A 14,122-nucleotide genomic window follows, 5' to 3' on the forward strand; every position below is an offset into this window, starting at 1 on the left:
CTCAATAACTGTTTGTCATCTTCACTGTAGATGGAACAAGAATATATGACTTAGGCTTCAAAAGTCAGAAAACTCTTCCTTTTTTTTTTTTTAGATTTTATTTATTTATTCATAGAGACAGAGAAAGAATGAGAGGCAGAGACACAGGCAGAGGGAGAAGTAGGCTCCATGCAGAGAGCCTAATGTGGGACTTGATCCAGGGTCTCCAGGATCACGCCCTGGGCTGCAGGCGGTGCTAAACCACTGCGCCACCGGGGCTACCCAGAAAACTCTTCCTAAATAATAATGCCTGTGAGACACGGGGATATGTAACCACAGGAGTCTTTGAGATATACATTAGATTGGAATGGACAACCAACTGGAAGTCCTGCCTAAAAGCAAGTTGAATCAGAGCAGCATGCTTCTCAGGTCTATGTCTGACACTCACTTTTCTATCTCTTCCTACTATTGCACAACTCTTACAACTCTTTAAAATCATCAAGGTGGTACTCTCTAAAATTACATCTTATGTTCTCAGATAAATCCAAACCAGAGAAGTCATAATGAGTGTCGTCCACAGCAGGTCCTGCAGGCTTGGGTAGCTGAGGGCACCACACCTCTTCATCCTTTTGAAGTAAAGACAGAGACAAATACTGGGAAAGTAGTTACCAAAAGGCTCATTGCTGGTTGAGAAGAGGAATGACCACCCAGGCACCCTCTCCAACAACTTCCTGCCACTCTTAACCCCCCCCCCCCAAAAGGATGAATCAAGGAATAAACTTGGCTTTTTTTGGTTTATGGCCACAATTTTCTTCATGCTCCATCCATTCCTGCCTTCATGCTTATTCCATTAGTTTGAGCATCAAATTATCAATATAACCTTTATAGTATTTTATTGTACATTTAGTCACATGCTATATAATTCCTTAGTTTTAAACAGTGTATCACTTTCACCATTAAGAGAAGACAATAAGGTTTAGTAGCAAAAGCCATATGTCCAAAACCATAATTTGTCTCTTTCTTTACAAGTATGAGCAGATGGACACAAGCCTACTAGGATGATTCAAACTTAATGCATGATTCTGAATCATTTCCTTAGATGAGCAGAAGGGGTTCCAGCTTGAACCTAAACTATAGCCATCCTAGGACTCAGGTGGTCTGGTCTTATTGGAAGGCCCTGGAGGTGGGACACCAGAGGTCTATGTATGCATGAAACCAAGACTGAAGATGCTGATACACAAGCTTGGTTCAAGGTCTAGGCCCCACACAAAATTAGACAACTGGAGAAGAAGGAGATGTTGGGCACAATTCAGTCATTTAGCACATCCAGCTACCCAATCCAGTACAGAAAGGTATTTATTGAGAGCCTGAGACAGCTCTTCTCTGGCTAGGAAAGAATGTTACATGGTGTTTAGAGAAAGGAAAGAGTCTCCCCATTTTGGTAGAGAATGCAGCAGAGCTTTGGTGAATTTGCTTCAGTATATTTGACACAAGATGTCAAAAGTCAGTGTGGCTCAACTCAAAGGCAGCATGACCCTGTGCTGGACACAAAAATGGGACATGGCTAATATTACCCATTAACGGCAGGCATGAGAGAACAGTGCATCAAGTCACCATGGCAGAGAGGGAGAGATGTTAGGTTCCGTAAGAAACCTAAGAAGACAATGCTTAGAAATCCACCGAGATGCCTCTGAGGGTTTCCTGAGATATTGGAGGAAAAACTGGGAAATCAGGTATCTTACAAGAGTTTGTGTGTACAGAGAAGAGAAACTGGCCACTTTTATTCTCACTTTAACCAGATGGGTTGCCTAGAAAATTCAAGTCACCTAGAGCCATGCTGAAACCTAGGATAATGGAATAATCTGCAACCAGATCTTAGAGAAGGGCAGGCTATAGAGAGTATGGCCAGCCATGAGCTCAAGAATTATTTATTCCAATAGCCTCTCAACATGAACTAAGTCAAATTAAACAGTTGATTGTGCCTTGTTTCCTCTTTATTAAAAAAAGAAATTTGCAACTATAGGGTAGAAGCTCTGCTCTTTTCAAATCTAATCGTTTCAAACATTCTTGGTCCAAACGCCAAATTCTCCTTCAAAAGGTCTCATGGGTCATCTGTCTTCCCATTGCCATTCTTTAAAAGTCACCAAAATAGGGGATCCCTGGGTGGCGCAGCGGTTTGGCGCCTGCCTTTGGCCCAGGGCGCAATCCTGGAGACCCGGGATCGAATCCCACATCGGGCTCCCGGTGCATGGAGCCTGCTTCTCCCTCTGCCTGTGTCTCTGCCTCTCTCTCTCTCTCTCTCTCTCTCTCTCTGTGACTACCATAAATAAATAAAAATAAAAAAAAAATTTAAAAAAATAAAAAAATAAATAAATAAATAAAAGTCACCAAAATAAGTGGTGCAACATTTGGTGTGTGCATCTTCATCTTCATTTCTCATCAACATTTTCAGGAAAAATGCATCAAAGCAGATCTCATTATCTTTTTATCAAACTCTCCTCTTCCCTCTGCAGCTCCTACCACAGTGACCTTCCTAGATATCAATAACAAATTAAAAAGTTAATTCCAGGTGGAATATCTCTATTCCGTCTAACGAATAAAAAATATAGCTATAAATTCCATTAAAATATAGGAAGCCCCAATATTATAAAGATGAAATTTCTTCAGAAATTGATCTACTCATACTATATAAATGATGTTTTGATCACAATTTAAGTAGGATTTTGATGAAACACAACAAGCTTATTCCAAAATTTCAAGGGAAGGGAAAATGTGGAAAAATAAAACCAAGAAAATTTTGGGAAAAGGAAAATGAGGGAAGACTTGCCCTACTAGATAGCAAAACTATATTGTAAAGCTACAGCCCTTAAAGTCATGTATTAAAGGCACAAGAATAAAGAGTTCGGACACCAGTCCATACATGTGGGTGGGGAGACACTTTGGATTAGTGTCAAAAGGATGGACTGAATCTTAAATATTGTTACAACTGGCTATGCTTTTTTAAAAGATCAGTAATATATATGATTTTTTACTCAACTTATACAAATCAATAAATTCCAGATGGATTTAAGATCTAACTCTAAAAACATAAAGCTACAACATAACACATTATGTTAATGTTCTCAAGTTTTTGAGAACATTATGCTAGAACGTGAGAACATTATGTTAAATGAAAGAAGCCAGTCACAAAAGACCGCATATAACATGACTCTACTTATACATGTCCAGAATAGGTAACAATACAGGAACAAAAAACAAATTAGCGTTTGCCTTGGGTGAGAAGACAAAGGAGTGATGAGGGGATGGAAATGGGGTTTCTTTTTGGATTGATGAAAATGCTCTAGAACTGGTTGTGGTAATGGATGCACAATTCTATGAGTATGCCAGGAATTACTGAATGGTATACTTCTTTTTTTAAGTTTTTTTTTTTTTTTTAAGTTTTTATTTAAGTATCTCTACAGTCAACATGGGGCTTGAATTCACCACCCTGAGATTAAGAGTCACATGCTTTTCCTACTGAGCTAGCCAGGCACCCCTGAATGGTATACTTTAAACAAGAGAATTGCATGATATGTGATTAATATCTAAGCTATTAAAAATATATAAACTTAAAATTCAAGGAAAAATGTGTTTATTATCTTGTACTAGACAACACATTCATACACACACACACCATACAAGAAAAGATCATATAAACAAAGCTAAAAATCAGACTATAAACTAGAAAAAATATTTGCAACATATATAAAAGAGCAGGAACTGCTCTGTGGACACACTCATCTTCATAGGTATATAAAAATACATATAAAACAAGCAACAGTCAATAAGAAACCCAATAGAAAATTAGTAATAGCTGTGGAAAGAACACTGAACTTTGAAAATCATTTGATTTATTAGTTTAAAATATGTTTAAAATGGCATTTTTATTCACCCATCAAATTGGCAAAAATTATTTTAAACTGATGCCATCCTATTGACAAAGGAGTGGGGAGATGACTATTTTCATACATAAGGATTTGTAAAACTCATTGTAAGGTTATTTTGCAGCTTTTTATTAAAGCTTTATTCATGTGTACATTTGGCCCTATAACTCCACCCTCATCTGTTTTAGAGACATAGTCACACATAACAAGCATGTATAAAGATATTAACTGGCATCTTACTTGCAAAAGTGAAAAATTTGGAAATGTTTTATATGTCCATAATTTGAAACATGGTTAGACCATGGTATGTCTATATATAGTATCTTCATTTACTGGTGTAGAAACTAATAGCAGTGGTTTGTTTATAAGGGGATTGGCATTGTAAATAGTTTTGCTGTATTTATATAGATTTTTACCCCAAAATTATGTATTACTTATATAATAAAAAATAAATGAAACACGAATGTGTGATATGTTAGGGAGGAACATTTTGAGAAAATAACCAAAGCCACAATTTGGATCGGCCTCAAGTAAAGATGACCAACTTTTTCAAAGTGGATCAATTCAATTAAAATCAGAGTGTTTTAAGGATCCTGTTATCTTGCTTTTTGGAACTTACCTTATAGAGAAAAGTGAACATGTATTTTAAAAAAAAAAAAAAAAGCACCCTTAAGGATTTCCTTTCCAAAATTTTTAATTAAAAAATATGGACACAAATTGAGGTTACATGTAAGAAAATGGTTATATAAACTATGATAAATACATTAAACAAAATGCATTATACCCATTTTAAAAGATGATAGAGGTTTTTATTTTTGACTTGGAAAATCTTATAACATATATGTAAGTGAGTAAATCAGATAATGGAATAGCATGTATGATTTGATCCCATTTATGTAAAAAATGGTTTCTATATCTTCATGAATTCACATACCTAGGTATCTGAATGAATGTCTAATGAAATGTTTATGTAATAATTGAAACTACAAAAAAAAAACACTTGTTTGGATTTTTATTTAAAACTTAATATATGGGCAGCCCAGGTGTCTCAGTGGTTTAGCACCGCCTTCAGCCCAGGGTGTGACCCTGGAGACCCGGGATCGAATCCCACGTCGGGCTCCCTGCATGGAGCCTGCTTCTCCCTCTGCCTGTGTCTCTGCCTCTCTCTCTCTCCCTGTGTGTCTCTCATGAATAAATAAATAAAATTTTAAAAAAACTTAATATATATTGACACTATGTAAAGTAATGTGAAATCATTATTTCATTTGATAGTCATTACCCAATAAATTGAAAACTATTATTATCTTCATTTTTTTAGGTTAAAAAATGAGGATAAAAAAATTTATACAGGACCGCCCCCCCCCCCAACTAGTAAAGTGATGGTACTGAAATCTGTCCTTTTAACCCTGAGACTTGCTTTTTACTACTAGATACTCTACTTCTCTGTTCCACACATTTTCTTACTGGTATTTAACCAGTATTTATGGACTGGTGGTTAGTGTATTTCTAAGTGTAACAGTTGCTGAATACTAGGAGTTACCAAAAACTTTGCACAAGGCATAGTTACAAAGACCTTCATCTTCCTAAGGATGAGAGCTTTTTTCTTTTTTAATAATAAATTTATTTTTTATTGGTGTTCAAATTGCCAACAGAGAGCTTTCTTTTTTTTAAGATTTTATTTATTCATGAGAGACACAGAGAGAGAGAGAAGCAGAGACACAGGCAGAGGGAGAAGCAGGCTCCATGCAGGGAGCCTGATGTGTGACTCAATCCTGGGTCTCCAGGATCATGCCCTGGCCAAAGGCAGGCGCTAAACCACTGAGCCACCCAGGGATCCCAGGATGAGAGCTTTCTACAAAGGAGTTTCCTAAAGGTCACCCACCACCTTCTCTTGCTCCTGGCAGACCCTGTTTCCATCAAGGCCTGGGGAGATTCTAACACTCTGCTTGGAAATGCAATCCATACAGGACCACACACAGGCAGTGGCATTTTTTTTCCGACCTTTTGGCAACCTCCTTTTTTCTACCCTTTGATAATCAATGAACTTCCTTAAGAAAAAGCTGTACTAGAAACTCTGTCTCAAATATCCTATGATTCTTTTTCTTAAAAAAAAAAAAAAAAAAAGTGTGGCAGAGGTCTTTAGCAGACATTTAAGTGGGGACCCACTTAAAAATTCAAATTGCAACTCCATATGATCCTTATAACTATATTGCCCATCCATCCCGGTACTGTTAGATAAATGCATAGCAAGTTGGCTGAAGTTTCCATGGCTAGCATAGGTCCTACGGATATAATATAGCTGGATTTTAATAAAGCATCTCATTTAAAAGTTCAAATAATTAGACATTTAATACAAATTGTTTCTCAAAAGTTCATAATGAATCAAAATTCTCTCCTCCACCTTCTCCCAACAAGAACAGGGTGGTAAATATATGAAGTTGGAAACAAATGTATAGAGAGGTAGAATAATAGATATTACAAATACACAGAAAGATGGAGTGAATGCTGCTGCAAGGACTATGAGGTTCCATTTTGACTAAACTACTAAGTAGATCGATGTTATCTTGGAAAGAAAACTTAATCGCAACATGCATGCATTCATAACAGAACTGCCTGGCCCCACGCAGTGCTCTCATCGGGGTCAGTGAGCAACCATTCTGAATCACAGTGGTGGTTACCCATGGAAGCCTGTAACTTGTACCTCCTTGAAAGACTGACTCAGGCCAAGGTATAAAAGCACACAAGGAAATATAGAAGATTATGAAAAAGAATTATTTGATATTATTTTGTAACAAATACACATTTAAATATAGCAAGTATATTTTAAAATAAATATAATAAAATCAAAAAAATGTTTAAACAGAAGAGAAGGGAACTAATATTAATTGAGCACCAACTATGTATCAGATACTTTAAGATCATAGTTTCACTGAACAGTCTCATCAACATTGTGAAGTGTCATTAACCTCATTTTGCAGACAAGGAATTTGCAGTCTAGTGTAAAACCATTCATTAGAGTCCATCTGACAGACCCTGTAGTTGAAAAGAAGGAAGAGAATGAACACAGCACTTTGTTTCCATTTGTCCCTTACAACAATACTAAAAATCAAATGCAATTATTCATCATAACCTGACTTTCTTTTTTGCAACAAAATTTTCATAAGGAGGGATCCCTGGGTGGCGCAGTGGTTTGGCGCCTGCCTTTGGCCTGGGGCGCGATCCTGGAGACCCGGGATCGAGTCCCACGTCGGGCTCCCTGCATGGAGCCTGCTTCTCCCTCTGCCTGTGTCTCTGCCTCTCTGTCTCTCTCTGTGTAACTATCATGAATAAATAAATAAAATCTTTAAAAAAAAAAAATTTTCATAAGGAACAAAATCAACCTCAGAAGGAAATACCTTGAAGTATTGTGTTTTAAGCCTGAAGTCTGTGTATTAGGGCACTGGGTGCCACTTGCATAGTAAGCATGCTTTAAGACCCTCAAAACCCTCCTTGAAAAGCCCCAGGTGCTGAGATTGGTCTAAAATAGTGACCAAAAAAAGCCTCCAGCCTGATCATTTGTTTTAACACTCATGACCATCCTGAAAATTAGTGTCATTATGGGCTTTTTAAAGATGGGGAAAGGTTGGGGGAGACAAAGAAGCTCAAGGTCTAATATCAGAGATCTTCTTAATAGCTAGAGAGACAAGGCACCTGTCTCAATTTGGGTACACCCTATGACATCTGTAATGCATATGCTGATGAATGTGCCACTGGTAGGGTCTGACAATTGGAGGATGATCATTGATTAGATTTCCTTTGCAGGTAGGAGTGTGTCTGTTGGCTTGGAAGGAAGGCAGACAGTGGGAAGAGTGCATGTTGGTGGTGTGAGTTGAGTCTGTCATTTTCCAAATGGTTGCTGCTAAGGAGAGAAAAAGAGCTGATGAAAATCATGTGTTTCAAGTAAGGAGACTGGGAAATACTTCTTTTGTTTTAAAGACATCATTGTCTTATTTGCAATTGAAAAATCTTCTTTTCAGAAAGACTATAATACCAAGAGACACTATGCAATAAACCACATTTTATGGTTAAGTAGCTCACAAGGTCAGTAAAAGACAAAAGGAACAAGATTCACAATGTCTTAGTTAACAACAAAAGTTATTCAAAGGCACGGCATTATAATAAGATACTGCAGTGCATGATGCTACATAGAGCTAGAAATTTCAGGAGAAAAAATTCACTAAGACTAGCAAAATGACAAAAGAGGAAAGGAGAAAGATTTCAAAATATTAACACTGAGAGCTCCCCTACAAATGACCCAAGTGAAGATGACCCCATGGTCACGCTCAAAGTTCACAAGCCCCAAGCACACTTGTAGAGTTTCTATTCAGAGTTAGTTCTCTCATCTTGATCATGAGCAGACAAACAAGGGAAGACATATAGGAAAGCCCTCAAATGTGGAAGATAAAGATCAAAGCAAACAAAAGAGCAACTTGGAGAAAGCTGAAACAATCTAAGAGAGGAGGAATGGCTTAGAAACAAAATTGCAACTAGTATCCTCAGAAGAACAAGAAAAGATACCACATTCCTGAAGTGAGAACAGAATCCTGTAAAAAGGAGCATTCAGAAAACAAAAAGTGTTCTTCAAAATTAAAAACATGGTACAAATTTTTAAAAATCTGAATGACTTAGAAAACAGAGACAACAGGGGAAAAGATAAACAGGAAAGCTAGAGACATAAGACAATTAGAAAACAATCTTCCAGGCAGCCCCAGTGGTGCAGCGGTTTAGCGCCGCCTTCAGCCCAGGGTGTGATCCTGGACACCCGGGATCCAGTTGCATGTCAGGCTCCCTGCGTGGAGCCTGCTTCTCCCTGTCTCTCTCTCTCTCTCTCAATCTGTCTCTAATAAATAAAATCTTTAAAAAAAAAAAAAAGAAAGAAAAAGAAAAGAGATCCCCAACATTAGAATTATCACATTACCAGAAAGAATGGAGAACACAGAGAAGAGGAAGTTAGAAGCAAAATTTCCTAGAACTAAGGACATCAGTTTCCAGACTGAGAGGCCCACTTCATAGCCAGCATGGGGGAAGAAATAGACTGGCCCTAAGGCACATCAGTTCAGAACACTGTGGACCAAGAACTGCATGGGCTTTGTACTTGCCAACACCAACATTGGAATCCAGAAGACAATGGAGCAGTGCCTTCAAAATTCTGAAGGAAAATAACTTCTAACTTAGAATTCAATACTCAGCCATAAATTATAGGTGAGGTAAAGAATAGTTTTAGAAGTGTAATATCTCAAAAACTTTGCATTTCAGACATACTATCTCAGGCAGCAATTGATACCCTCACCAGAGTGAGAGAGGACATGGAGGAAGAAGATATAAGATACAAGAAAAAGTCCCTTCAAAACAGGAGAGATAAAAAGAACAATATTCAAGACAATGGTAGAGAGATTTCTCATGAATACTGGACACAAGTATAAAGAATGAATGAAATAGTGTGATTCAAGAGATTGGCATGGCAAAGGCTGTTATCCTGACTTCCTCTTATCCTATAACACCTACCAGATGAAACTACTAGAGGATGTCCTTTAATAAAAAATAAGAAAGGGGGGGAAAAGAGCAAGATGGGAGTTCAGAAAGTCCACCCAGTTTGAAATGGGAACAAATGTAATCCAGAGATGACCACAGTCCAGCCAGACTGGAGGCGCAAAGTGGCAATGTCTCAAAAACCACAGATAGGAACTGATAGGTTAGCTATTGCGTGTGTTGTGTTAGACCTTTGTGGAGAGTTTCACTAAAAGCCTGTTAGAAGAAACAGAAATAATTAAAAATAGATACAAAGAAAACTCAGCAAAGGAAAGACAAGCATTATTAACTTTATGAAAATAATAAAGGAAGGAAGGAAAAATAACCATGGCATGTGACCATGCTCAGTTATAAGGAATATTAGAATAATCTTAATATTAATTTAACCAAAATTGTAATAGAAGTATGCTGGGAAGTTGAGAAAGGAGAAGCAAAATGAGAGAGAGCAAGCTCTGTCTTTCATGACAGGAATTCAATAGATAATGTCTAAAACTGACAAATAAAGAAATAGCGATATATGGGTCATTTATAGAACTTGGGAAAGTTGTAAAGGTCAGGAGAGCTTTAAAAGAATTAAAAGCTATTGCCTTGGGGGCAGGGGACTAGGGAAGGGAAAAAGAGCAAGTCAGGAAAGTGAATTTTGTAATTACTATCCAACTTTTTAAACTACATGCCTGTGAATTATTGATTTTAAATTCAAAAATTAAAAATTTTTTTTAAAACCACAAAAATGTTGGACTAATCCTGAATATTAGAAAGAGATGTGATATTATTTGAATGCCTGTCCTGGCTGGGGAGAGGTGGAAACAGATTACATCCAGAATAGTCCATCTGTTTTCCCCTTAATATTTTCACTTGACTTCTGTAGTACATTTATCCTTTTTAGTTGTTTGAATAGTCAAGGGATCAAATCTTCTCCAGGATCCCGAATTTCACCCACAGTCATAACAGGATCTGCTATGCGCTCACATACTTTCTCTGAAACACGATGGTACAGGTGACGATTACTCTCTCCTGAGGAGTAAGATACTCCTCACTGATATGTAACCATCGCTGCCTTGAATAATCCAAGTCCTTCGGAATTGTGTAGTACTCTGGAGCTTTCCAAACTATTTTCTCATATTTTTCTTTAGCCCTGCCACAGTCCTGAAAGGTAGGAAAAGGCAGAAGCTCAGAGAGTTTGAGTGACTTCCATAAGGTCACTCAGCTGGTAACAGCAGAGCCAGGAGTAGAACCAGCAGTTTGTGACTCTCTCCACCTACCATGCTGTGTGGCAGTCTTGTTTTCAAATTTCATAAAGTCTCCATTTGTTTAATAGCTCCAGTTGCTGGCAGCCAAACGACCAGATGGTGGGAAAAAGAAAGAGGGTGTATGTGAATTTCCTTCTCTAAAGCCCAGAGCCAGCCTTAGAACAACCTGCCCTCTGCCCAGAAGATTAACCCCAGATATTGGCTTGCAAACAACACGAATCTGGGGCCCAAGGACGTCTCTACATTCGAGGGTCTCTTTTAAAATTGGAAATGCCTCCTGAGAAATAGAAAGATCCTTAGACAGGGTTGGTTGGCAGCCAGCTAAAAATAAACCTGAGATACTGTAAGACATTTAGGAAGGAAGAAAGAGACACCAATTTATCCTAATTCCAAATTGTTCCCAGGGTTAACCTTGGCCATCCGAGCCAGAATTATTATAAAAGATTCCTTTAGTAGAAATGCCATAAGGTGCCAACCCTCATTTTGTCTACCAGTGAATATAGGGAGTGATTGGAAAAACAACAAGCGAAACACAAAAATCTCCACTAAACCCAGGTCACTAAGAAATATTTAGGATAAACTGGCATTAGAATCCTAACAGCTATTTGTGCGTCGATTTAAAACCAGTTGGACGTTTCATCTTGTTTGTCAGGGACAAGATTTTCTCTCTATTTTTAGCAAAAATTGCAAGCCGGGCACGTGCAGCCTTTGCTAAACAGAATACGAAACGGGGTTTCTTGCGGCTCCTCAACGTGTGGGAGCATGACAAGGCTCAGCGAAGGGCAAAATGGAACACAGGCTGTGATTATCGCTTGGAGATAAGATAACCAAATGAGGAAGCCAACTCAACTCTGGCGTCCGAGCTGGTTATTAGCACTCTACTTTTTTTACATTATTAATGAGAATTACACATACATTGAAATTTATGGCCTATTAGAATCCATTTGTGCTAGTGCTGTGTATAATGAGTAGCAAACTCTATGCAGATTTAAATATAGAGTAAAGGATAATTGTCAGATATCTCAATCAGGGTTTCTGCTATTCTTCACATATTTTAAAGGCATAACACACAGAGGTTACATAACTGCCTTTACGGAAAACCCTGCATTCAGAGTTGTTTTAGAAGCCTGTTTGCAGCTGAGTGTTTACTAAATCAAGCACTAAAAACTAGATTTACACTGGTTGTTCGAAGCTGAATGCCAGCTGCAGCTGCCATTAGAGCAATTCAATTTCTTTTTTATAAAGCACAAGTAAGGCTCAATTTACTAAAGTTTTATTTCCTTTTTATGCATCCCATATGCTAGGGGAAAAAATTAAGTTTATGAGATTAAAAATGAGTTTTATGCTAAATGTTTACAAAGTTTCAGCTGGCTGCATTTGCAAGCCCTCAAACCCACCAAGTTCAGCTTCTGGTTTTTTTTTTTTTTTTCGTCTCCATTCTAACAAAAGAAGGTTTTTGTGTTTGCAAAAGGGAACAGCCCAGACCCCCTCCTCTGTCCTCCTCTAGCTCTAGCTTCCTCTTGCACATCATGCAATTTTATCAGAGTTGAGGTAGACAGATAAGTTCCTTCAGGATGTCAAAATCTTCAAAAGGAATGCTCTTGTATGGACTCAATTGCTTTTCTAAATGGTTCTCTTTTTTTTTTTTTTTTTCTCCTCCATTCCCTATGTCTTGATTTAGCTAGTCTGGTGATGTTTTTCATTTCTGTGATCATCTCCAAAAAAGCAATATAGCTTTTACTTGATGGAAAGAAACATCTAGATAGCTAGCAGCTGCTGAATCTGGAAGAGACTGCTTTTCATCACCTAATTACAAACCACAGTAGATTAGAGAAGGTTGAGCATTGTGTTTCTTTGCTCCAAAATTAATGGGCACGCAAATAATTTTTTTAACTGTACCTATGTCATTCAGATGAACCCAATGTATATCCATTATGAATACATTTCACTATGCAAATTCTTCCTTCCTTTGAAATAATATGGCCTTTCTTAGGGTTCATTTTTAAAGAAAAAACTATTCTAGTTTTGATTAAGCTATCAGAGAACCTATCACCTTAGGGAACATTCATTGAAAAAGATGGGATAGAAAAAAATATTTTATGAGAAAATCTTCTAATATAAGGTCAGAGAATCCATCCCAATGACCAATGAATAAGTCCATTTATATTCACTAACTCATCCTGCCTTTACTTAACTATTAAAAGGTCAAGTTTTGGGACACCGGGGCGGCTCAGTGGTTGAGCACCTGCCTTCGGCTCAGGGTGTGATCCTGGAGTCCCAGGATGGAGTCCCACACCAGGCTCCCTGCAGGGAGCCTGCTTCTCCCTGTGCCTATGTCTCTGCCTCTCTTTCTATGTGTCTCTCATGAATAAATAAATAATCTTTGAAACATTTTAAAAATAAAAATAAAACAAAAGGTCAAGTTTTAAGCCTCCTAGTAGCAACAAAAGAAATTCTTGAGTCTTACAGTATGACATTGGAAAAGCAAAGAGAAAAAAAAATCAATATATAGACATCACAGTAGATGACAGATGGACAGATGGACAGGGTCCTGTGAGAACAAATTGTTAATGGTCATTAAGGGAACTCAGCTATGTTCAAGCATGCCGCACTGTTCTAAGGAGAGCTCTTGGCCGGAAAGAGCTCACAGGCAGCTCCAGCACTGAGATTGCTGAGCAAACATTAGAAATGAGATTATCTTCCAGGCATTGCCCTATATTGTGGAAGAGTTGACACGGATCAGTTTTAGCCAGAAATACGAGCTAGAGGTCAGTAGATTGGAATTCTCTTGGCTTATGAACCAAATAATCCCATCCCCACAGGCAACTTTTGGCAAACAGAATGGTTTATGCCAAAAGAATAAGAAGAATGCCAACCATATGAAAATGAAAAGTCACAAAAAGGAAAGTTGAAAGATGCCTACAGAGCACAGATCAATTTTCTACAGGCTGCAGTCCTACAGAAGCAAAGAAAGAGAACAGCAGAGATGCCCTTGGGCATTTACTCTGAAGTGCTTCTAGAAGCAAAGGAGGGTACCCAGGACCCCGCCAGGATGGGGAGGGACTTAAAAGCTAGGGTTCCACCAGTAAGGGGCTTAGAGAATAGATTGCTGTCTGTTGGCATGTTTACCATCCCCCACATTGCTTTAATTGTACCCCTCCAAACTAGTATAGTTTAGAAAATGAGAGTCACACCAATAAACCATTAACTGTACTCTTGGGATCCCTGGGTGGCGCAGTGGTTTAGTGCCTGCCTTTGGCCCAGGGCGCGATCCTGGAGACCCAGGATCGAATCCGACGTCGGGCTCCCGGTGCATGGAGCCTGCTTCTCCCTCTGCCTATGTCTCTGCCTCTCTCTCTCTCTCTCTCTCTCTCTCTCTCTGTGACTATCATAAATTTAAAA

General features: G+C 38.2%; 1 protein-coding gene across 1 annotated transcript in view; it reads right to left on the minus strand.

Moving 5' to 3' along the window:
- Positions 1-2,348: 2,348 nt before the first annotated feature.
- The window catches only part of OTUD1 (OTU deubiquitinase 1), a 90,791-nt gene continuing 79,017 nt past the window's right edge, over positions 2,349-14,122 (minus strand). The window contains exon 3 of the mRNA XM_035713917.2: positions 2,349-2,512. The gene's annotated coding sequence lies outside the window, so the exon portion shown is untranslated. The remainder of the gene's footprint in view (positions 2,513-14,122) is intronic.

This window comes from Canis lupus, chromosome 2 (genome assembly GCF_003254725.2).
Source record: "Canis lupus dingo isolate Sandy chromosome 2, ASM325472v2, whole genome shotgun sequence".
NCBI lineage: Eukaryota > Metazoa > Chordata > Mammalia > Carnivora > Canidae > Canis > Canis lupus.